General features: G+C 49.7%; 3 non-coding genes and 1 pseudogene across 3 annotated transcripts; all 4 read right to left on the bottom strand.

Annotated features, from left to right (window-relative positions):
* LOC146184335 (U1 spliceosomal RNA) lies at window positions 1-164 on the bottom strand. The gene has a single exon (XR_014709018.1). It is a non-coding gene; the product is annotated as a U1 spliceosomal RNA (small nuclear RNA).
* Window positions 165-5661: 5497 nt separating this feature from the next.
* Window positions 5662-5825, bottom strand: LOC146184334 (U1 spliceosomal RNA). Its single transcript, XR_014709007.1, has one exon. It is a non-coding gene; the product is annotated as a U1 spliceosomal RNA (small nuclear RNA).
* Window positions 5826-12420: 6595 nt separating this feature from the next.
* Window positions 12421-12566, bottom strand: LOC146184333 (U1 spliceosomal RNA; annotated as a pseudogene).
* A 10577-nt stretch (window positions 12567-23143) lies between these two features.
* On the bottom strand, window positions 23144-23307 carry LOC146184332 (U1 spliceosomal RNA). Its single transcript, XR_014708975.1, has one exon. It is a non-coding gene; the product is annotated as a U1 spliceosomal RNA (small nuclear RNA).

Here is a 23307-nt window from a genome sequence, read left to right as displayed (position 1 = left end):
AGGGGGAAAGCGCGAACGCAGTCCCCCACTACCAAAAATTGCATGCCCCATCTGCCCCAGTTTGGGGTAGTGGCAGGGGTCAGCACGAGCGTAGTGCAATGCCCGCACCTCTCCCTGGAGGCACCGCCTTGCTGATCACGGTAGCCTCGGCACCAGGTAAGTATGCTAGGACGACGTCTCTGCCGCGGAGGCAACCTACAGAGACACCGCCTTCTGCTCAAGTTACGACCGTTGGGAAATAAAAGAACGTGCCTCTCCCTGCTCCGTGTTGCTTGTCCACCCGGAGAATAACAAATGTTTTCTTGCGAACTCTCAAGCTGTTAATTCAAAACTATTTTGTAGAAGCCTACTGACCATTATATGTGCACAAAATAGGCTACAAACTCGCACAACACGCTGGCGTATGTCTCAGTGTTGCTAATAGACATGTTTAACGGGTGGTGGCGCCACCTCACCAGCCTTCCAACTTCTCGCATTCCTCTACTGCGGCAATGCACTGCAGCGTATTGAGCGATTGAGCGTGCAGAGTTCGTGCCCCCAAGCAGTTCGTACCGGAGAAAGTCCCAGCGATTCGCGCGTTTCCGGCAAGAAACCATCCCCGTGAGTCTCGCAAGTGGCGTCACGGACTCCGATCGCATTGTAGTAGTGTGCCACGGGACTATCACTTGACAAGGGTAACGTTGAACCTGCGTCACGGCTACAATCCTCGCCCTCTCAGCAGTTTTTTCTTTTTTTTACTCTTTTCCGGGCTTTTTCTTTCGAACTTTTTTCCTTGTCTTTTTTTTGCGCACGTTCTTTGTAGAGGTCCCGTATTCCTTCCCGATATTCCGCTAACCACGCCCTACCTCCATTTCCCTCTTCGTGCTAACATACATTAAGTGTCCTAGGATTTAACGTGCTTTCTATACCTGCCGTGTTTTTTTTTTTTTTTTTTTTTTTCAATTCATTTCACCACCTTTCTACCTGTTTCTTTTCAACGCACTGACCTGTTTGCTCATCCACGACCCTCGCCTTGCTTTACATAGCGCAAATATGAAAAAGTTAACCCTCACGGTCTGCGTAGGGTTGTTCAATATGAAAAGGAGCAAAGTTATGCCATTCATTAAGTTACCCGTTCCTCTGTCGTTTATGTGTCAAGTATACTTTTTTGTGTGTTTTATTGATTATAAATGTAACGTCCAAAAGTAATTTTCGCCTTTACTTGAGAAAATAAAACGAACCGTCTTTTTGAGCAAACTGATAGTTCCCTTTCATACTCGGAGACAGTGTACAAAGACTACGTGGGGAAAGCAGCGTCAGAAATCGAGCAGGCAACGCAGCTTGTGGAGGTGGCACGCATACGTGCTTACTTGTTTTTTGTTTTTCCTTATAAACCACTTGGCTTAGACGACAATTACTATTTCGAATGAAATTAGAGCATTCTGCGTCTCTCGTACTATACTAAACAGTACCCTAATTTCGGCAATTTAACAAAAAGCACATGCAAATCTGCGTGTATTTCGCTTCGCTCCGAATATAATTCCTATCAGTTTAAACAAATCTAATAAACCACGTGGCGTAGACGGCCCCCGCCGTGAGTGAGTGATGCAGTGGTAAGACGCGCCCGACTACTGTGCCGGAGTTCCCGGGTCCGAACCCGACCACGGCGGCTGCGTTTTTCGATGGAGGCAAAACGAAGTGGCGTCCGTGTGCTGGTGCGATGTCAGCGCACGTTAAAGATCCTCAGGTGGTCGAAATTACTCCGTAGCCCTCCACAACGGCTCCCCTTTCTCTCATTCCACTTTCACTCCCACCTTCCTCCCTTCCCTTACGGCGCGGTTCAGAGTCAGAGTATTCGCGAGAGTTCAGAGAGTTCGCAGACTGGAGTGGCTTGCTACGGAAAGCGGGTGCTTGGCGCCTCAGCAGAGTGGTTTTCGCCCCTTACGAGCAACTGCTGACTGCATTGCGGATGTTGTCAGCACCCTTGAAAACGCCCGCAACACCAGCCAAGTGGGATACCTCATCCTGCTCGACATCAGAAGCGCCTTCGATTGTCTTCCTCACTGGGCAGTGATCGACGCGCTAAAAAACATTGGTGCCACCGGCCGCCTCCTGAACTTCGTCAGTGCGTTCCTCAGCGAGCGAACACTCTCCGTGAAGGTGGGCAACACCTGTAGTGCCCCCCGTCCAGTGCCATGCGGTGTCCCTCAGGGAAGTGTGCTGAGCCCTTTCCTATTCAACATCGTGCTGGCCCAACTACCCTTGTGTCTCCCCCGTGCTGAGCGCGAGTTTGCGCGTGTGTGTGTATATGCGGACGATGTTGCCCTGTTCGCCTCATCAACAACCCGCAGCAACGCCTCATCGCTTCGCGACCTTCAGCGTGCGCTCGATGCTGTCACCGCGTTTATTCGCAGTGTCGGCCTCGCAGTGTCGGCCGAAAAAACTGAAGCCCTGCTCTACCATCCCCGTGGTGCTGCAGCCCGCAACAAAACACGCCCTCTTCGCCTGGACGGAACCCCCCTGCCTTGGCGCACAACGGTTGTTTACCTCGGCCTCAAAATTGATGCCCGCATCACCTGGCGCCTTGCGGTGGATAAAGTGTGCGCAGACACCAAGCGCATAGGTAAACTAGCGCTTCGTCTCCTTGCCAAAGGTGAAGGAGCCTCTCCCCCGCTCTGTGCAAGAATCCATGAAGCGATCGCCTCAGCCAGAGCATTGTATGCCCTTCCCCTGCTCAGCCTCAGCCCACTCCAATGGAAAAGGCTGGACACATGCCATAGGAACGCCATACGACACATATATGGTCTCCCCAACGGATCTCAGGTGGCAGCGACCTATGCAGAAACCCGCAACATCCCCCTCTCACTAAGAGCACTCAAAACTGCCCTCAACCACATCGAGCGGCTTCACCGAGCACAAGATGGCTCTGAACTTCTTCGCAGAATTTCAGCCAAACCTAACACACGCATCGGTCGTGTCATGTGCCTCTTCCGTGAGATACTGGGCCCCTCTCCACCGCCCCTTGCTGCTCCACAACCCCCACATGAAATCTGCCCGCCCCGCATCTATCAGGGTCTCCCAGGGGTGAAGAGCAAACGAAACACGCCCGTATGCGCCCTTCAGGAAGAGGCCGCATCCAAAATTCACACGGATTTTCGTCACCGAACCCTCATCTTTACTGATGGGTCAGTCCGTCAGCAAGAAAAATCCGCAGCTGCCGCATGTGTGATTCCCGACTTGGACACCTCTAAATTATGCAGGCTACACTTCCCTTCCTCGTCACAAACAGCTGAGATAGCTGCACTCAATCTGGCAGCCACCCTGCTCCTGGAAAGCCCTGAAATTAAAAATGCTGCCATTCTCACCGATTCGAGGGCAGCGCTTCAGGCCCAAGGACCTCGCCTACTGCAAGTATGCGCACGCAACTTCCAACGCCTCGCCGAATCCGGCTGCGATACAGTCCTACAATGGATCCCATCGCACTGTGGGATAGGGGGCAACGAACTTGCTGATGAGCTCGCTCGATCAGCCCACCACCCGTCCGTTCCCATGTGCGCGGACAACACTACATATGACTGTGCTCGTCTTGCAATCGCGCGACACACCATTTCCCACCACCCTGACCCTCGCATCGCCAGCGGCCACCCCTTCCGTGCAGTTAATACTCGCCTCTTCGCCCGGAGAGACTATGTTCTGCTGTTGCGCCTCCGCATCGGATGTGTTTGGACCGGTGTGCGCGCTAGCCGACTACGAGAAATGTCTCCCCTGTATGCGTCGTGCGGTGACGCAGAAACACTCGAACACGTTCTGTGTATGTGCCCTGTGTACTCGCAACCGCGACACCTCCTTCGGGAAGGTTACCGAAATCTTGGACTTCCCTGTGCTAACACATGTGAGATCCTTCACCCGTCTGGCCCTCCCCACAAAGTGCAAAGTGCCCTAAAAGTGCTCCTGTTATTCCTACGGGACAGTGGACTAAGTGCAAAACTGTGAACACTTTCCATCTTCCCCTAGTGCGCAAATTATTGCCAGCAACTCTCACCAATTCAGTGTGCCACTCCCGCGCTATTCCCCGCATAGCACCAGTTCCATTTTTTTTTTTTTATTATCATTATTCTGTTTGTGTTTTTTTTTTTCTTTAAGTCCTATAAGGCCTTTTTGCACAAGGACCTTCTCTCACTCCTGCGCGCAACCAACTGCCCGCAAATCGTCTAACTTTTATCTCTACCAATTTATGTAATGCCCACAGAATCTTTTTTTTTTTTTTCTGTGTGTGTGTTTATCATTATCAATTCCTCCGTTACATATTCCATAAGGTCCCATGCACCTTCTGCAAAGGCCCTATCTCCTCCATCTCAAATAATCCCCTCAGACTACTTTTTTTTTTTTTCTCCCTCCACTTATTATTTTTTTTTTGTGGTGTTTATTATCATCAATTCTTCCTTTATATATCCCATAAGGTCCCATCCACCCTCTGCAAAGGCCCTTCCTTCACAGCCTATCTGTTGCATTTCAACTAATGCCCTCAGACTACTTTTTTTTTCCCTCTCTTCTTTTTTTTTTTTTCTTTTGTCTGTTTAGTATCATCAATTGCTCCGTTACATATTCCATAAGGTCCCATCCACCTTCTGCAAAGGCCCTATCTCCTGCATTTCAAATAATCCCCTCAGACTTTTTTTTTTCTCCCTCTTCTTTTTTTTTTTTTGTGGTGTTTATTATCATCAATTCTTCCTTTATATATCCCATAAGGTCCCATGCAACCTCTGCAAAGGCCCTTCCTTCCCAGCCTATCTGTCGCATTTCAAATATGCCCTCAGACTACTTTTTTTTTATTATTATTATTATTTTTTATTATTATTATTATCTTATCTCCTCCTATATTATCCCACAAGGCTCTTTGCCCCTTCTGCAAGGCCCCACTCCTCCCACCGCGCGCATCCAACTGCTAGCATAAGCATCCATGACATTCCAAATCTCCCTATCAGATTTTCTTTTTTTTTTTCCCTTTCTTTAAACCTCATAATTATCTCTACATATGTCATGAAGGCTTTCTCCTTTGCGCGGCACGTCCCCGCTTCAAAATCCACCAATCCTTGTTGTACGAGTGTTTGCCCTTCCATGTTTGGCATTTTTCTCCAGGGGTCCTCGACATTGACTACCAACGACAACGCTTTCGCTCCCCCTTCCTCTCCCCTCTTTCATTCCCCCTTACCCTCTACTCGGCCCCGTAGCGGTGTATCCCTGCAAGTACAGGAGACAGTTATAGGGCCGTGTAATCCCCCCCCTTCTCTTCCCCCCTCAACAAGAATCTCATTATTATTATCTGTCACACAGAGCAAGTGTGACAGATACTGCGCCTTTTTCTTCCAGCGACAGTAGCGATGGTGTACCTACAAACTTGCTCTAGGCGGATAAAGTGCGACTAATTAACGCCGATAAGAGGCAAATGATAGAGGAGAGGAGGGATTCCCCTGATACTTAATATCCGAAATAGACTGCTGAAGGTCATTTCTTACTAAGCAAACCTGTGCATTCCACGAGGTTTATCTATTTATGATCTGAATTATTACGTAACTAAACTCTCCTTAAGCGAACGACCTCGCATTACCGAAGTGCCTGCAACGGAGCAGCACCAAAACAGCCGCCGATGAGTTATAAAATCTGACTTTTGATGGTATAGCGAGGGGGAAAGCGCGAACGCAGTCCCCCACTACCAAAAATTGCATGCCCCATCTGCCCCAGTTTGGGGTAGTGGCAGGGGTCAGCACGAGCGTAGTGCAATGCCCGCACCTCTCCCTGGAGGCACCGCCTTGCTGATCACGGTAGCCTCGGCACCAGGTAAGTATGCTTGGACGACGTCTCTGCCGCGGAGGCAACCTACAGAGACACCGCCTTCTGCTCAAGTTACGACCGTTGGGAAATAAAAGAATGTGCCTCTCCCTGCTCCGTGTTGCTTGTCCACCCGGAGAATAACAAATGTTTTCTTGCGAACTCTCAAGCTGTTAATTCAAAACTATTTTGTAGAAGCCTACTGACCATTATATGTGCACAAAATAGGCTACAAACTCGCACAACACGCTGGCGTATGTCTCAGTGTTGCTAATAGACATGTTTAACGGGTGGTGGCGCCACCTCACCAGCCTTCCAACTTCTCGCATTCCTCTACTGCGGCAATGCACTGCAGCGTATTGAGCGATTGAGCGTGCAGAGTTCGTGCCCCCAAGCAGTTCGTACCGGAGAAAGTCCCAGCGATTCGCGCGTTTCCGGCAAGAAACCATCCCCGTGAGTCTCGCAAGTGGCGTCACGGACTCCGATCGCATTGTAGTAGTGTGCCACGGGACTATCACTTGACAAGGGTAACGTTGAACCTGCGTCACGGCTACAATCCTCGCCCTCTCAGCAGTTTTTTCTTTTTTTTACTCTTTTCCGGGCTTTTTCTTTCGAACTTTTTTCCTTGTCTTTTTTTTGCGCACGTTCTTTGTAGAGGTCCCGTATTCCTTCCCGATATTCCGCTAACCACGCCCTACCTCCATTTCCCTCTTCGTGCTAACATACATTAAGTGTCCTAGGATTTAAAGGGACACTAAAGACACCCAAAGATGCTATGAAATTCTAATAAACTGCATTTGGTGACACTGTCGCCGCATATCCGGCAGCAAAAAATCGAATAATAGCTGAGATATTGCGATAAGAAGTTGGGGTTTTTTCTTGTTCCCGCCGGTCGAATTCAAACTGCTGCTTCCAACTACGTAGTCGGGGTTCCACCTATGACGTAGGTGGAGACTCCGTGATTGCTGGCGCGCAGGCAGCGGTGCAGAAATGTATTTCTGGTGCTTCGTTATTTTTAGTTTTTACTTTTTACCCTAGGCCCTTTTTTCGCCGGGCGACGAGCGCAATATATCGACGCTCTCCTTGGCATGGGCGGCATGTATGCCCCTTTTGTTTACGACGCCTGCAAATAGCACGTTGAAGGTCTTGTTGACGCAGTATATGTTGGTCAGATGTGCCATGATTTAGTGAAGAATTGAATGGTAATGCGTTTTTCTTTCGGTACTTAGCATATGTATGCTTTTCGTGGCGTACGTAGCTGCAGTCAAGCGGTCAGGTCGCAGTCGAAGCGGCAACGGCGGCGATAATGTTGGCGCAGAAGTGTGAACGAAGGAGTGTGTCGGCGGTAGCGGATTTCGCTCGCTCGTGCCTCCGGGAACCATCAAGGCGCATCTGCTGCTCCAAGCTCGTAATTCAGGCGCTGCAGGTTCAAACAAACTATCCGAGTGCGCACGGAATGCCTGAGCCAAAACATAACCAAAACCGAAGTGGGCGCCTGTGGCGCCTCCAAGTATATTTTTGTATTGGCCTTGCAACGTTTACGTTGTCTTTTCGCCGTCGTTTACGTATGATAAAAGCGTGTTATCATGTTTGAAAAAAAAACGTACTACCGCATTCAAACATTCAACGTAATTCGAATTTGTCAGCCTCCGGGATCCCTAGCGCGTCACGTGATTTGTAGTTGTGAGCCTCGGCCGTTTGGCTGTGGTGGCGATACCTGTATTTCTGTTATTCTTCTTTGCTACCTTATAACAGCTCTGTTTTCAGTAAGAGTGGTCTTTTTGTAATCAGGAACTGGCATTCTATCCATGCAAACCCACTTCCTTTCTCTCTTTAGTGTCCCTTTAACGTGCTTTCTATACCTGCCGTGTTTTTTTTTTTTTTTTTTTTTTCAATTCATTTCACCACCTTTCTACCTGTTTCTTTTCAACGCACTGACCTGTTTGCTCATCCACGACCCTCGCCTTGCTTTACATAGCGCAAATATGAAAAAGTTAACCCTCACGGTCTGCGTAGGGTTGTTCAATATGAAAAGGAGCAAAGTTATGCCATTCATTAAGTTACCCGTTCCTCTGTCGTTTATGTGTCAAGTATACTTTTTTGTGTGTTTTATTGATTATAAATGTAACGTCCAAAAGTAATTTTCGCCTTTACTTGAGAAAATAAAACGAACCGTCTTTTTGAGCAAACTGATAGTTCCCTTTCATACTCGGAGACAGTGTACAAAGACTACGTGGGGAAAGCAGCGTCAGAAATCGAGCAGACAACGCAGCTTGTGGAGGTGGCACGCATACGTGCTTACTTGTTTTTTTTTTTCCTTATAAACCACTTGGCTTAGACGACAATTACTATTTCGAATGAAATTAGAGCATTCTGCGTCTCTCGTACTATACTAAACAGTACCCTAATTTCGGCAATTTAACAAAAAGCACATGCAAATCTGCGTGTATTTCGCTTCGCTCCGAATATAATTCCTATCAGTTTAAACAAATCTAATAAACCACGTGGCGTAGACGGCCCCCGCCGTGAGTGAGTGATGCAGTGGTAAGACGCGCCCGACTACTGTGCCGGAGTTCCCGGGTCCGAACCCGACCACGGCGGCTGCGTTTTTCGATGGAGGCAAAACGAAGTGGCGTCCGTGTGCTGGTGCGATGTCAGCGCACGTTAAAGATCCTCAGGTGGTCGAAATTACTCCGTAGCCCTCCACAACGGCTCCCCTTTCTCTCATTCCACTTTCACTCCCACCTTCCTCCCTTCCCTTACGGCGCGGTTCAGAGTCAGAGTATTCGCGAGAGTTCAGAGAGTTCGCAGACTGGAGTGGCTTGCTACGGAAAGCGGGTGCTTGGCGCCTCAGCAGAGTGGTTTTCGCCCCTTACGAGCAACTGCTGACTGCATTGCGGATGTTGTCAGCACCCTTGAAAACGCCCGCAACACCAGCCAAGTGGGATACCTCATCCTGCTCGACATCAGAAGCGCCTTCGATTGTCTTCCTCACTGGGCAGTGATCGACGCGCTAAAAAACATTGGTGCCACCGGCCGCCTCCTGAACTTCGTCAGTGCGTTCCTCAGCGAGCGAACACTCTCCGTGAAGGTGGGCAACACCTGTAGTGCCCCCCGTCCAGTGCCATGCGGTGTCCCTCAGGGAAGTGTGCTGAGCCCTTTCCTATTCAACATCGTGCTGGCCCAACTACCCTTGTGTCTCCCCCGTGCTGAGCGCGAGTTTGCGCGTGTGTGTGTATATGCGGACGATGTTGCCCTGTTCGCCTCATCAACAACCCGCAGCAACGCCTCATCGCTTCGCGACCTTCAGCGTGCGCTCGATGCTGTCACCGCGTTTATTCGCAGTGTCGGCCTCGCAGTGTCGGCCGAAAAAACTGAAGCCCTGCTCTACCATCCCCGTGGTGCTGCAGCCCGCAACAAAACACGCCCTCTTCGCCTGGACGGAACCCCCCTGCCTTGGCGCACAACGGTTGTTTACCTCGGCCTCAAAATTGATGCCCGCATCACCTGGCGCCTTGCGGTGGATAAAGTGTGCGCAGACACCAAGCGCATAGGTAAACTAGCGCTTCGTCTCCTTGCCAAAGGTGAAGGAGCCTCTCCCCCGCTCTGTGCAAGAATCCATGAAGCGATCGCCTCAGCCAGAGCATTGTATGCCCTTCCCCTGCTCAGCCTCAGCCCACTCCAATGGAAAAGGCTGGACACATGCCATAGGAACGCCATACGACACATATATGGTCTCCCCAACGGATCTCAGGTGGCAGCGACCTATGCAGAAACCCGCAACATCCCCCTCTCACTAAGAGCACTCAAAACTGCCCTCAACCACATCGAGCGGCTTCACCGAGCACAAGATGGCTCTGAACTTCTTCGCAGAATTTCAGCCAAACCTAACACACGCATCGGTCGTGTCATGTGCCTCTTCCGTGAGATACTGGGCCCCTCTCCACCGCCCCTTGCTGCTCCACAACCCCCACATGAAATCTGCCCGCCCCGCATCTATCAGGGTCTCCCAGGGGTGAAGAGCAAACGAAACACGCCCGTATGCGCCCTTCAGCAAGAGGCCGCATCCAAAATTCACACGGATTTTCGTCACCGAACCCTCATCTTTACTGATGGGTCAGTCCGTCAGCAAGAAAAATCCGCAGCTGCCGCATGTGTGATTCCCGACTTGGACACCTCTAAATTATGCAGGCTACACTTCCCTTCCTCGTCACAAACAGCTGAGATAGCTGCACTCAATCTGGCAGCCACCCTGCTCCTGGAAAGCCCTGAAATTAAAAATGCTGCCATTCTCACCGATTCGAGGGCAGCGCTTCAGGCCCAAGGACCTCGCCTACTGCAAGTATGCGCACGCAACTTCCAACGCCTCGCCGAATCCGGCTGCGATACAGTCCTACAATGGATCCCATCGCACTGTGGGATAGGGGGCAACGAACTTGCTGATGAGCTCGCTCGATCAGCCCACCACCCGTCCGTTCCCATGTGCGCGGACAACACTACATATGACTGTGCTCGTCTTGCAATCGCGCGACACACCATTTCCCACCACCCTGACCCTCGCATCGCCAGCGGCCACCCCTTCCGTGCAGTTAATACTCGCCTCTTCGCCCGGAGAGACTATGTTCTGCTGTTGCGCCTCCGCATCGGATGTGTTTGGACCGGTGTGCGCGCTAGCCGACTACGAGAAATGTCTCCCCTGTATGCGTCGTGCGGTGACGCAGAAACACTCGAACACGTTCTGTGTATGTGCCCTGTGTACTCGCAACCGCGACACCTCCTTCGGGAAGGTTACCGAAATCTTGGACTTCCCTGTGCTAACACATGTGAGATCCTTCACCCGTCTGGCCCTCCCCACAAAGTGCAAAGTGCCCTAAAAGTGCTCCTGTTATTCCTACGGGACAGTGGACTAAGTGCAAAACTGTGAACACTTTCCATCTTCCCCTAGTGCGCAAATTATTGCCAGCAACTCTCACCAATTCAGTGTGCCACTCCCGCGCTATTCCCCGCATAGCACCAGTTCCATTTTTTTTTTATTATCATTATTCTGTTTGTGTTTTTTTTTTTTCTTTAAGTCCTATAAGGCCTTTTTGCACAAGGACCTTCTCTCACTCCTGCGCGCAACCAACTGCCCGCAAATCGTCTAACTTTTATCTCTACCAATTTATGTAATGCCCACAGAATCTTTTTTTTTTTTCTGTGTGTGTGTTTATCATTATCAATTCCTCCGTTACATATTCCATAAGGTCCCATGCACCTTCTGCAAAGGCCCTATCTCCTCCATCTCAAATAATCCCCTCAGACTACTTTTTTTTTTTTCTCCCTCCACTTATTATTTTTTTTTTTTGTGGTGTTTATTATCATCAATTCTTCCTTTATATATCCCATAAGGTCCCATCCACCCTCTGCAAAGGCCCTTCCTTCACAGCCTATCTGTTGCATTTCAACTAATGCCCTCAGACTACTTTTTTTTTCCCTCTCTTCTTTTTTTTTTTTTTCTTTTGTCTGTTTAGTATCATCAATTGCTCCGTTACATATTCCATAAGGTCCCATCCACCTTCTGCAAAGGCCCTATCTCCTGCATTTCAAATAATCCCCTCAGACTTTTTTTTTCTCCCTCTTCTTTTTTTTTTTTTTGTGGTGTTTATTATCATCAATTCTTCCTTTATATATCCCATAAGGTCCCATGCAACCTCTGCAAAGGCCCTTCCTTCCCAGCCTATCTGTCGCATTTCAAATATGCCCTCAGACTACTTTTTTTTTATTATTATTATTATTTTTTATTATTATTATTATCTTATCTCCTCCTATATTATCCCACAAGGCTCTTTGCCCCTTCTGCAAGGCCCCACTCCTCCCACCGCGCGCATCCAACTGCTAGCATAAGCATCCATGACATTCCAAGTCTCCCTATCAGATTTTCTTTTTTTTTTTTCCCTTTCTTTAAACCTCATAATTATCTCTACATATGTCATGAAGGCTTTCTCCTTTGCGCGGCACGTCCCCGCTTCAAAATCCACCAATCCTTGTTGTACGAGTGTTTGCCCTTCCATGTTTGGCATTTTTCTCCAGGGGTCCTCGACATTGACTACCAACGACAACGCTTTCGCTCCCCCTTCCTCTCCCCTCTTTCATTCCCCCTTACCCTCTACTCGGCCCCGTAGCGGTGTATCCCTGCAAGTACAGGAGACAGTTATAGGGCCGTGTAATCCCCCCCCTTCTCTTCCCCCCTCAACAAGAATCTCATTATTATTATCTGTCACACAGAGCAAGTGTGACAGATACTGCGCCTTTTTCTTCCAGCGACAGTAGCGATGGTGTACCTACAAACTTGCTCTAGGCGGATAAAGTGCGACTAATTAACGCCGATAAGAGGCAAATGATAGAGGAGAGGAGGGATTCCCCTGATACTTAATATCCGAAATAGACTGCTGAAGGTCATTTCTTACTAAGCAAACCTGTGCATTCCACGAGGTTTATCTATTTATGATCTGAATTATTACGTAACTAAACTCTCCTTAAGCGAACGACCTCGCATTACCGAAGTGCCTGCAACGGAGCAGCACCAAAACAGCCGCCGATGAGTTATAAAATCTGACTTTTGATGGTATAGCGAGGGGGAAAGCGCGAACGCAGTCCCCCACTACCAAAAATTGCATGCCCCATCTGCCCCAGTTTGGGGTAGTGGCAGGGGTCAGCACGAGCGTAGTGCAATGCCCGCACCTCTCCCTGGAGGCACCGCCTTCGTTTAAGAGAATTTTATTTATACTGAAGGTTCTGGTACAGGTCAAGGCTTCATGATTATCTCTGACACAGCAATAAAGGGCACTTACAAAAATGTTACAACAATACAATGACTCGCAAGGAGAAGATAAGCACGTAGACGAAAATACAGGCAAACACTCGTCCACCTTCCTAGTAAGGAAGGATGGACGCGGTCACTTTTCCATTAACAATGGAAATGAAGCGCGTTGACCAATGCAGGAGGAAGGCCTCCTCCCCGAGCATTACAAGTTCTTCATTTAGATGCTTCAATAAAAGAGTTCTGAAGCGATGGAGCAGAGGGAACATGGCTCTCTGCGGGCGTCCCCGCAGACTCGCATATCCTCTCCGCTTCCAAAGTACGAAAGCGCCAATGCACATGATGAGTTCGGCAAAGGCATCTCGGTGACGGCTTTGCCACTGAATGTGTGTCTGAAACATGCTGGTTACGAGGCGCCAAAAAATGCGCGCAACCTGACATTCGTAGACGGCGTGATTTAAAGTTTCGGTGCGACCGCATTGCGGGCATGAGGCGGAGGGCGCCACGCCCCACGCCGCAAGACGATCGGCCGTGGGTAGCGCTTCCCATTGCCGAAGCCAAGTAAAGCTTCTTACATCTGCTGGGAGGGAAACAATGGTGCGATTCATCCGCCTCCTTTTGCGCATTTTCCTGCATTGGTCATCGTCAAGAGCTTGGAGCGCTACACCTTCACTAAGCTCGCTCGCAGTCATTTCTCTAGGGTCACATTCAGGCATCGTGTTATTAAAGAAATGCAATGAGTTAATTACATACATGTAAAATGGTGGCGGTCGCTCGGCCGCCGGGCCCTTCCGAACAGGAAGATCAAAGAAACGACGCGACATACCCATTAGGTATGAGGACAGCTCGCTGCCTCGATACATTGTGTCAGAAATCAGGTCCCACATGGTATTCAAGGCCAATGCACGACACATGACATCAAGATCTGGGATGCTGAACCCTCCCATGTTGGTAGGGAGTCGAACAAAAACTCTTGCCACGCTTTCCGCATGGCCATCCCAGAAAAAAGAGCCACACAGGGTGGCTAAACTTTGAAGGACTCGGCGAGGAGGACGTGCGACCTTGGCTACATAGAAAAGAGATGCTATGATGGAAGTTTTGATTAGATATGCGCGTTCTGAGAACGGTAGGTGAAAGGTTTTGGCTATTTCTGTTCGCTTTTCAGCTTTGCGTTTTATTTCCTTCCAGGTGGTGCGGGCTACTTCTCCGGACGCTAAAAACGTGACGCCCAGGACTTTGACACCATCTACAAACTGCACTCCGTCTGGGAAGTCACCCCTAAAGGACCCAAAGCTGAGAGCTTGGCTTTTAGCTGGGTTGAGACGCGCTCCCGACAGGTGGCTATATGTGTGGAAGAGCTGCAGGAAGGCTCTGTAACTGTCAATATCTCTGATGAACAGGGATACATCATCTGCATATGCTGCAACCTTGATTTCGCCTTGGCCTGGAAGGGGAAAGCCCCGTATTGACTGGCAACATTGTATCCGGTGGAGCAAGGGTTCTATGCAAAGGACAAACAGGATCGAGGACAATGGGCATCCTTGTCGAATGCCGCGACTCACGGGGAGGGGTTCAGTGATTCGATTGTTAATCACGAGTCTGGCTTCCAAGTTTGTGTACAGGAGTCTTAGGACATTGATCAGATCCGCAGGGAAACCAAAACATTCTAGTACTTCAAACAGATAGTTTCGCTCTACCCGATCGAACGCTTTTTCTTGGTCTAGGGAAACAAAGACGCCCGAGACCTGCGTGCGTGTGGCATACGTGAAGAGGTCACGGGTTAGAGCTAAAGAAGAAAAAATTGTGCGCTCCGGCACGCAACATGTCTGGACATTGCTTATCAGTTCAGGGAGACAGGATGATATGCGATGCGCCAGTATGGCGGTAAGTATTTTATAGTCTGAATTGAGTAATGAAATGGGTCTCCATGCTTTCGGGTCGGATGGTACGCCTCCACTTTTCAGGAGGAGTACAACTTTGCTTTCACGAAATGAAGCTGGCCGAAGCCCATCAGTAAGGAGTCCATTAAGCATAGAAAGCAGGTGGGCTTGTATTTCGGTGAAGAAAGTTTTGTAGAAAATAAGTGGTAGCCCATCAGGGCCTGCGGCAGCAGAGGCATTCATCCCTTGGAGTGTAAAGTTTAGCTCCTCTAGGGTTATTGGGCTACACAGACTATCACGACTCTCCTCAGGAATGCGGGCTATGCCTGTGCAAAAATCGCTTATGGTAGTATTTTGGCTCGCTGAATCCCTGCACTCCGCTGTAAACAAGCGCGCAAAGTGCGCGCTAAAAACGGCCTCAATGTCATCAGCCTGACCAGACTGTGTTCCGTCCGGCAACTGAACGAAAGGGATCTCCTCTCGCCATTCCGACGAGCCACAGCGAACACTGCGCAGTACAGAAGGGTCTGCAATCGGCCTTCCATTAATGTATGTCTGCGCCGCAGTTCGGGAGTTGAGTCGAAGTAAGAACTCATAGCGGGCTTGCAATTGGTTCAGATAGTCCTGCATTGTGAGCGTGAGGGGCGCGCCCCGTCGCACAATGCGTGCCCTACGAAGTGTATCATTTATTTCGGCAGTTAAACGTGCCCTTCTATTTCGACCTGCTTTAATGAGCTCCGTTCGCCATATGGTTTTTAGAGCGTCCCAGCTACTTGGCTGAGGAGCGTGGCTGCACGTTCCTGCTAACGCTTCTTTCAAGGAGGCTACACTTGGAGGGTCGTGGGCCAATGTCAAGTCCATTTTCCACTGGTCCCTAGGTGGGACAGGGTGATTGAAGTGGAGTGTCACTAAAACTGGGTAATGGTCGGAGATGCGCGGGACATCGGGTGGGAACGTAAGAACTTCACAATCAGTGACATAATTAATGAGATTCTCTGGGAAGTAAAAGCGGTCTAGCCGACTCTTATTCCTGCCCCGTTGCCATGTGGCAACGAACGTTTCACCGTGCAACTCTATCCAGGCATCTCTCAGTTTGAAATTATGTACAAGCTGTTTTAAGGCTCGGGCCCCGCTGTAGGGCCTACCTTGTCGCCTACCGCTAACATCCCTGTAAGGGTCTTCAACACAGTTGAAATCACCAACTATGAAGGTGGGATAATTGTCCAACAAAAAGGTATCCAAAGAATCGAAAAACTCAGAGGTGGAAGATCGCTGGGAGGGAGCATAAACCACAAGTGCGCGCACACGTCTGCCTTGCACATTGAAATCAACAGCCAAGGTGCGACCATCGAAACCATATACACAGTGGGCACCACGACGAAAATGTGGTTTAAGAAAAACAACTGCAACGCCAGACATATGTGAATCAGTAAGTGTAAAAAAGGCATGAACAAAAAAGCGATCACAGAAAGATTGAACATCATATGGACAACTAAAATTGCACTCTTGTAAGAAAAGAATATCCACATTGCGAGCACGGGCAAAGTTTACAATCTCTCTCTGTTTGGTCAGGTTCCTGAAGCCCTGAGTATTCAGAGTTAAAAGATGAATTGCTGCCATTGTTATTATGAAAGTGCGCACACGGATATTCTGAACTAAGGAGGGGAAAAAAAAGGACATAAAAGACTGTTATCTATGGAAAGTCGTGCCCAGACTGCGCCTGGGCACTGGGAATTTTGTTGGGCTTACTCAAGTTGGACGAGTCGTCGCTGTCTGCCGACTCGGGATGTCCCCTTTTCGCAGTCTGGCGGTCGTAATCCATAAGGTTGTCGCCCGTGAGTGATCCGACGAGGAGGTTGAGGGGGTTTTTCAACTCTATTTTCCGAGAGTCAGTCGCAAGTCTGTTCACTCGAATGTTCTGTGGAACACTTTGTGGCATGCTGTGTCGACCCGTCGAGCCGTCGCCTCCTGTCGCTCGGGAGCCACGTGCAACCGGGTTACGTTGAAACTCGGTGAGGTCCGAAGTGTTGCTTGCACTGGAGTGGAATGTTGAGTCGCTGGATGCTGAAGCGGCGTCATCCGGCTGCTCTGTGTTCCGGCTGGCGTCTCCGCTCAACTCGTCAGATGATGTGGAAGGAAGTTCTGGGAAATCTTGTGGTGAATCTATGGTGCCCTTATTGGTGTTAGAAACTTCATCGTCGGTTTTCTCGGCTATGGTGAGTTCTTCTGTGTCGGAAGCTGCTACTGAATCAGCCCCCGGTGTGACTTCTCGTCGCTCTACTGCTGGAGAGCGCGCTCTTTGTTCCTCGGAGGCCGCTGCTGCCGCAAAAGACCTTGGCCGCACGCAGTCAACAGTTGCGTGATGTCCACCGCACCTGTGGCACGGTTCTTCGCACCCCTCCGTGGCATGTCCGAAGATACCGCATCTGGAACAGCGGGGAGTGTGGCAGTCTCTTCCGATATGGCCTGACAGGCGGCATTTGAAGCACACCTTCTGAACGCCCCGATAATCACACATCACGGTGTGACCTTGAACTGAAAGGAAATTGGGGATGGGCTTCTTCATTTCTATTTTAACAACTCGGATTCCTGTGCCAACGCCGGGGCGTCCTTTAAAGACTGGTTCGTGTACATTCTGGACGTTGCCGTACGCTGACATCACTGCAGCAATCGTTGCGTCGGCCACCCACAGAGGCACTCGGAAAATGGACACGTGGACGATTTCGGGGCCAACACTCGCTATCGGGACTTAAACACCATTGATAAGAATGCTGCCTTTGGTCTTGATTTTCGATGCTGCGCTATCAGAAGACGCCGCTAAACCGAACTTGGCTCCTCCGATATGTTGGAGGGACTTGACGCCGGCAACGCCGGTAACAGATTCAAGGGCATCGATGATTTCATCAACCGTGCTGCCCTCTGGTGCATCAAAAATGAAGCAATGCGCTTTGGGAGGCGGGGTGGCGTATGCCATCAGGATGGTGGAGCGGAGCCCTGGCTCCCACGGCGAAACGCAGTGGTGCCCGGGCGGGTTGTTGACTGGCGGATCCCCTGGACGATCCGGTGGGCGGAATCCAGGGCCCGCCTTGATGCTCGAAGATCTGGTCCTGGTCGGGCAGAGTAACGGCGACGCTGATCACGGTAGCCTCGGCACAAGGTAAGTATGCTTGGACGACGTCTCTGCCGCGGAGGCAACCTACAGAGACACCGCCTTCTGCTCAAGTTACGACCGTTGGGAAATAAAAGAACGTGCCTCTCCCTGCTCCGTGTTGCTTGTCCACCCGGAGAATAACAAATGTTTTCTTGCGAACTCTCAAGCTGTTAATTCAAAACTATTTTGTAGAAGCCTACTGACCATTATATGTGCACAAAATAGGCTACAAACTCGCACAACACGCTGGCGTATGTCTCAGTGTTGCTAATAGACATGTTTAACGGGTGGTGGCGCCACCTCACACGCCTTCCAACTTCTCGCATTCCTCTACTGCGGCAATGCACTGCAGCGTATTGAGCGATTGAGCGTGCAGAGTTCGTGCCCCCAAGCAGTTCGTACCGGAGAAAGTCCCAGCGATTCGCGCGTTTCCGGCAAGAAACCATCCCCGTGAGTCTCGCAAGTGGCGTCACGGACTCCGATCGCATTGTAGTAGCGACCGTAGCAGAGTGTGCCACGGGACTCGGGTATTGCACAACAGGGGAAGATCACTTGACAAGGGTAACGTAGAACCTGCGTCACGGCTACAATCCTCGCCCTCTCAGCAGTTTTTTTTTTTTGTTACTCTTTTCCGGGCTTTTTCTTTCGAACTTTTTTCCTTGTCTTTTTTTGCGCACGTTCTTTGTAGAGGTCCCGTATTCCTTCCCGATATTCCGCTAACCACGCCCCACCTCCATTTCCCTCTTCGTGCTAACATACATTAAGTGTCCTAGGATTTAACGTGCTTTCTCTACCTGCCGTGTTTTTTTTTTTTTTTTCAATTCATTTCACCACCTTTCTACCTGTTTCTTTTCCTCGCCTTGCTTTACATAGCGCAAATATGAAAAAGTTAACCCTCACGGTTTGCGTAGGGTTGTTCAATATGAAAAGGAGCAAAGTTATGCCATTCATTAAGTTACCCGTTCCTCTGTCGTTTATGTGTCAAGTATACTTTTTTGTGTGTTTTATTGATTATAAATGTAACGTCCAAAAGTAATTTTCGCCTTTACTTGAGAAAATAAAACCAACCGTCTTTTTGAGCAAACTGATAGTTCCCTTTCATACTCAGGGACAGTGTACAAAGACTACGTGGGGAAAGCAGCGTCAGAAATCGAGCAGGCAACGCAGCTTGTGGAGGTGGCACGCATACATGCTTACTTGTTTTTTGTTTTTCCTTATAAACCACTTGGCTTAGACGACAATTACTATTTCGAATGAAATTAGAGCATTCTGCGTCTCTCGTACTATACTAAACAGTACCCTAATTTCGGCAATTTAACAAAAAGCACATGCAAATCTGCGTGTATTTCGCCGCTTCGCTCCAAATATAATCTCAAAGCAATTCCTATCAGTTTAAACAAATCTAATAAACCACGTGGCGTAGACGGCCCCCGCCGTGAGTGAGTGATGCAGTGGTAAGACGCGCCCGACTACTGTGCCGGAGTTCCCGGGTCCGACCACGGCGGCTGCGTTTTTCGATGGAGGCGAAACGAAGTGGCGTCCGTGTGCTGTGCGATGTCAGCGCACGTTAAAGGTCCTCAGGTGGTCGAAATTACTCCGTAGCCCTCCACAACGGCTCCCCTTTCTCTCATTCCACTTTCACTCCCACCTTCCTCCCTTCCCTTACGGCGCGGTTCAGAGTATTCGCGAGAGTTCAGAGAGTTCGCAGACTGGAGTGGCTTGCTACGGAAAGCGGGTGCTTGGCGCCTCAGCAGAGTGGTTTTCGCCCCTTACGAGCAACTGCTGACTGCATTGCGGATGTTGTCAGCACCATTGAAAACGCCCGCAACACCAGCCAAGTGGGATACCTCATCCTGCTCGACATCAGAAGCGCCTTCGATTGTCTTCCTCACTGGGCAGTGATCGACGCGCTAAAAAACATTGGTGCCACCGGCCGCCTCCTGAACTTCGTCAGTGCGTTCCTCAGCGAGCGAACACTCTCCGTGAAGGTGGGCAACACCTGTAGTGCCCCCCGTCCAGTGCCATGCGGTGTCCCTCAGGGAAGTGTGCTGAGCCCTTTCCTATTCAACATCGTGCTGGCCCAACTACCCTTGTGTCTCCCCCGTGCTGTGCGCGAGTTTGTGCGTGTGTGTGTATATGCGGACGATGTTGCCCTGTTAACCTCATCAACAACCCGCAGCAACGCCTCATCGCTTCGCGACCTTCAGCGTGCGCTCGATGCTGTCACCGCGTTTATTCGCAGTGTCGGCCTCGCAGTGTCGGCCGAAAAAACTGAAGCCCTGCTCTACCATCCCCGTGGTGCTGCAGCCCGCAACAAAACACGCCCTCTTCGCCTGGACGGAACCCCCCTGCCTTGGCGCACAACGGTTGTTTACCTCGGCCTCAAAATTGATGCCCGCATCACCTGGCGCCCTGCGGTGGATAAAGTGTGCGCAGACACCAAGCGCATAGGTAAACTAGCGCTTCGTCTCCTTGCCAAAGGTGAAGGAGACTCTCCCCCGCTCTCTGCAAGAATCCATGAAGCGATCGCCTCAGCCAGAGCATTGTATGCCCTTCCCCTGCTCAGCCTCAGCCCACTCCAATGGAAAAGGCTGGACACATGCCATAGGAACGCCATACGACACATATATGGTCTCCCCAACAGATCTCAGGTGGCAGCGACCTATGCAGAAACCCGCACCATCCCCCTCTCACTAAGAGCTCTCAAAACTGCCCTCAACCACATCGAGCGGCTTCACCGAGCACAAGATGGCTCTGAACTTCTTCGCAGAATTTCAGCCAAACCTAACACACGCATCGGTCGTGTCATGTGCCTCTTCCGTGAGATACTGGGCCCCCCTCCACCGCCCCTTGCTGCTTCACAACCCCCACATGAAATCTGCCCGCCCCGCATCTATCAGGGTCTCCCAGGGGTGAAGAGCAAACGAAACACGCCCGTATGCGAACTTCAGCAAGAGGCCGCATCGAAAATTCACACGGATTTTCGTCACCGAACCCTCATCTTTACTGATGGGTCAGTCCGTCAGCAAGAAAAATCCGCAGCTGCTGCATGTGTGATTCCCGACTTGGACACCTCTAAATTATGCAGGCTACACTTCCCTTCCTCGTCACAAACAGCTGAGATAGCTGCACTCAATCTGGCAGCCACCCTGCTCCCGGAAAGCCCTGAAATTAAAAATGCTGCCATTCTCACCGATTCGAGGGCAGCGCTTCAGGCCCTTGCGCAGCCCAGCAAAGGACCTCGCCTACTGCAAGTATGCGGACGCAACTTCCAACGCCTCGCCGAATCCGGCTGCGATACAGTCCTACAATGGATCCTATCGCACTGTGGGATAGGGGGCAACGAACTTGCTGATGAGCTCGCACGATCAGCCCCCCACCCGTCCGTTCCCATGTGCGCGGACAACACTACATATGACTGTGCTCGTCTTGCAATCGCGCGACACACCATTTCCCACCACCCTGACCCTCGCATCGCCAGCGGCCACCCCTTCCGTGCAGTTAATACTCGCCTCTTCGCCCGGAGAGACTATGTTCTGCTGTTGCGCCTCCGCATCGGATGTGTTTGGACCGGTGTGCGCGCTAGCCGACTACGAGGAATGTCTCCCCTGTGTGCGTCGTGCGGTGACGCAGAAACACTCGAACACGTTCTGTGTATGTGCCCTGCGTACTCGCAACCGCGACACCTCCTTCGGGAAGGTTACCGAAATCTTGGACTTCCCTGTGCTAACACATGTGAGATCCTTCACCCGTCTGGCCCTCCCCACAAAGTGCAAAGTGCTCTAAAAGTGCTCCTGTTATTCCTACGGGACAGTGGACTAAGTGCAAAACTGTGAACACTTTCCATCTTCCCCTAGTGCGCAAATTATTGCCAGCAACTCTCACCAATTCAGTGTGCCACTCCCGCGCTATTCCCCGCATAGCACCAGTTCCATTTTTTTCTTTTATTATCATTACTCTGTTTGTGTTTTTTTTTTCTTTAAGTCCTATAAGGCCCTTTTGCACAAGGACATTCTCTCACTCCTGCGCGCAACCAACTGCCCGCAAATCGTCTAACTTTTATCTGTACCAATTTATGTAATGCCCACAGAATCTTTTTTTTTTTTTTCTGTGTGTGTGTTTATCATAATCAATTCCTCCGTTACATATTCCATAAGGTCCCATGCACCTTCTGCAAAGGCCCTATCTCCTCCATCTCAAATAATCCCCTCAGACTACTTTTTTTTTTTTTCCTCCCTCCACTTATTATTTTTTTTTTTTGTGGTGTTTATTATCATCAATTCTTCCTTTATATATCCCATAAGGTCCCATGCAACCTCTGCAAAGGCCCTTCCTTCCCAGCCTATCTGTTGCATTTCAACTAATGCCCTCAGACTACTTTTTTTTTTCCTCTCTTCTTTTTTTTTTTTTCTTTTGTCTGTTTAGTATCATCAATTCCTCCATTACATATTCCATAAGGTCCCATCCACCTTCTGCAAAGGCCCTATCTCCTGCATTTCAAATAATCCCCTCAGACTTTTTTTTTTTTCTCCCTCCACTTTTTTTTTTTTTGTGGTGTTTATTATCATCAATTCTTCCTTTATATATCCCATAAGGTCCCATGCAACCTCTGCAAAGGCCCTTCCTTCCCAGCCTATCTGTCGCATTTCAAATATGCCCTCAGACTACTTTTTTTTATTATTATTATTATTATTTTTTTTTTATTATTATTATCTTATCTCCTCCTATATTATCCCACAAGGCTCTTTGCCCTTTCTGCAAGGCCCCACTCCTCCCACCGCGCGCATCCAACTGCTCGCATAAGCATCCATGACATTCCAAATCTCCCTATCAGATTTTCTTTTTTTTTTTCCCTTTCTTTAAACCTCATAATTATCTCTACATATGTCATGAAGGCTTTCTCCTTTGCGCGGCACGTCCCCGCTTCAAAATCCACCAATCCTTGTTGTACGAGTGTTTGCCCTTCCATGTTTGGCATTTTTCTCCAGGGGTCCTCGACATTGACTACCAACGACAACGCTTTCGCTCCCCCTTCCCCTCTACTCGGCCCCGTTGCGGTGTATCCCTGCAAGTACAGGAGACAGTTATAGGGCCGTGTAATCCCCCCCTTCTCTTCCCCCCTCAACAAGAATCTCATTATTATTATCTGTGATACAGAGCAAGTGTGACAGATACTGCGCCTTTTTCTTCCAGCGACAGTAGCGATGGTGTACCTACAAACTTGCTCTAGGCGGATAAAGTGCGACTAATTAACGCCGATAAGAGGCAAATGATAGAGGAGAGGAGGGATTCCCCTGATACTTAATATCCGAAATAGACTGCTGAAGGTCATTTCTTACTAAGCAAACCTGTGCATCCCACGAGGTTTATCTATTTATGATCTGAATTATTACGTAACTAAACTCCCCTTAAGCGAACGACCTCGCATTACCGAAGTGACTGCAACGGAGCAGCACCAAAACAGCCGCCGATGAGTTATATAATCTGACTTTTGATGGTATAGCGAGGGGGAAAGCGCGAACGCAGTCCCCCACTACCAAAAATTGCATGCCCCATCTGCCCCAGTTTGGGGTAGTGGCAGGGGTCAGCACGAGCGTAGTGCAATGCCCGCACCTCTCCCTGGAGGCACCGCCTTGCTGATCACGGTATCCTCGGCACCAGGTAAGTAT

The sequence above is a fragment of the Amblyomma maculatum genome, chromosome 7 (genome assembly GCF_055883805.1).
Source record: "Amblyomma maculatum isolate TAMU_Amacu chromosome 7, ASM5588380v1, whole genome shotgun sequence".
Lineage (NCBI taxonomy): Eukaryota > Metazoa > Arthropoda > Arachnida > Ixodida > Ixodidae > Amblyomma > Amblyomma maculatum.
This window is presented reverse-complemented; position numbering and strand designations above follow the sequence as displayed.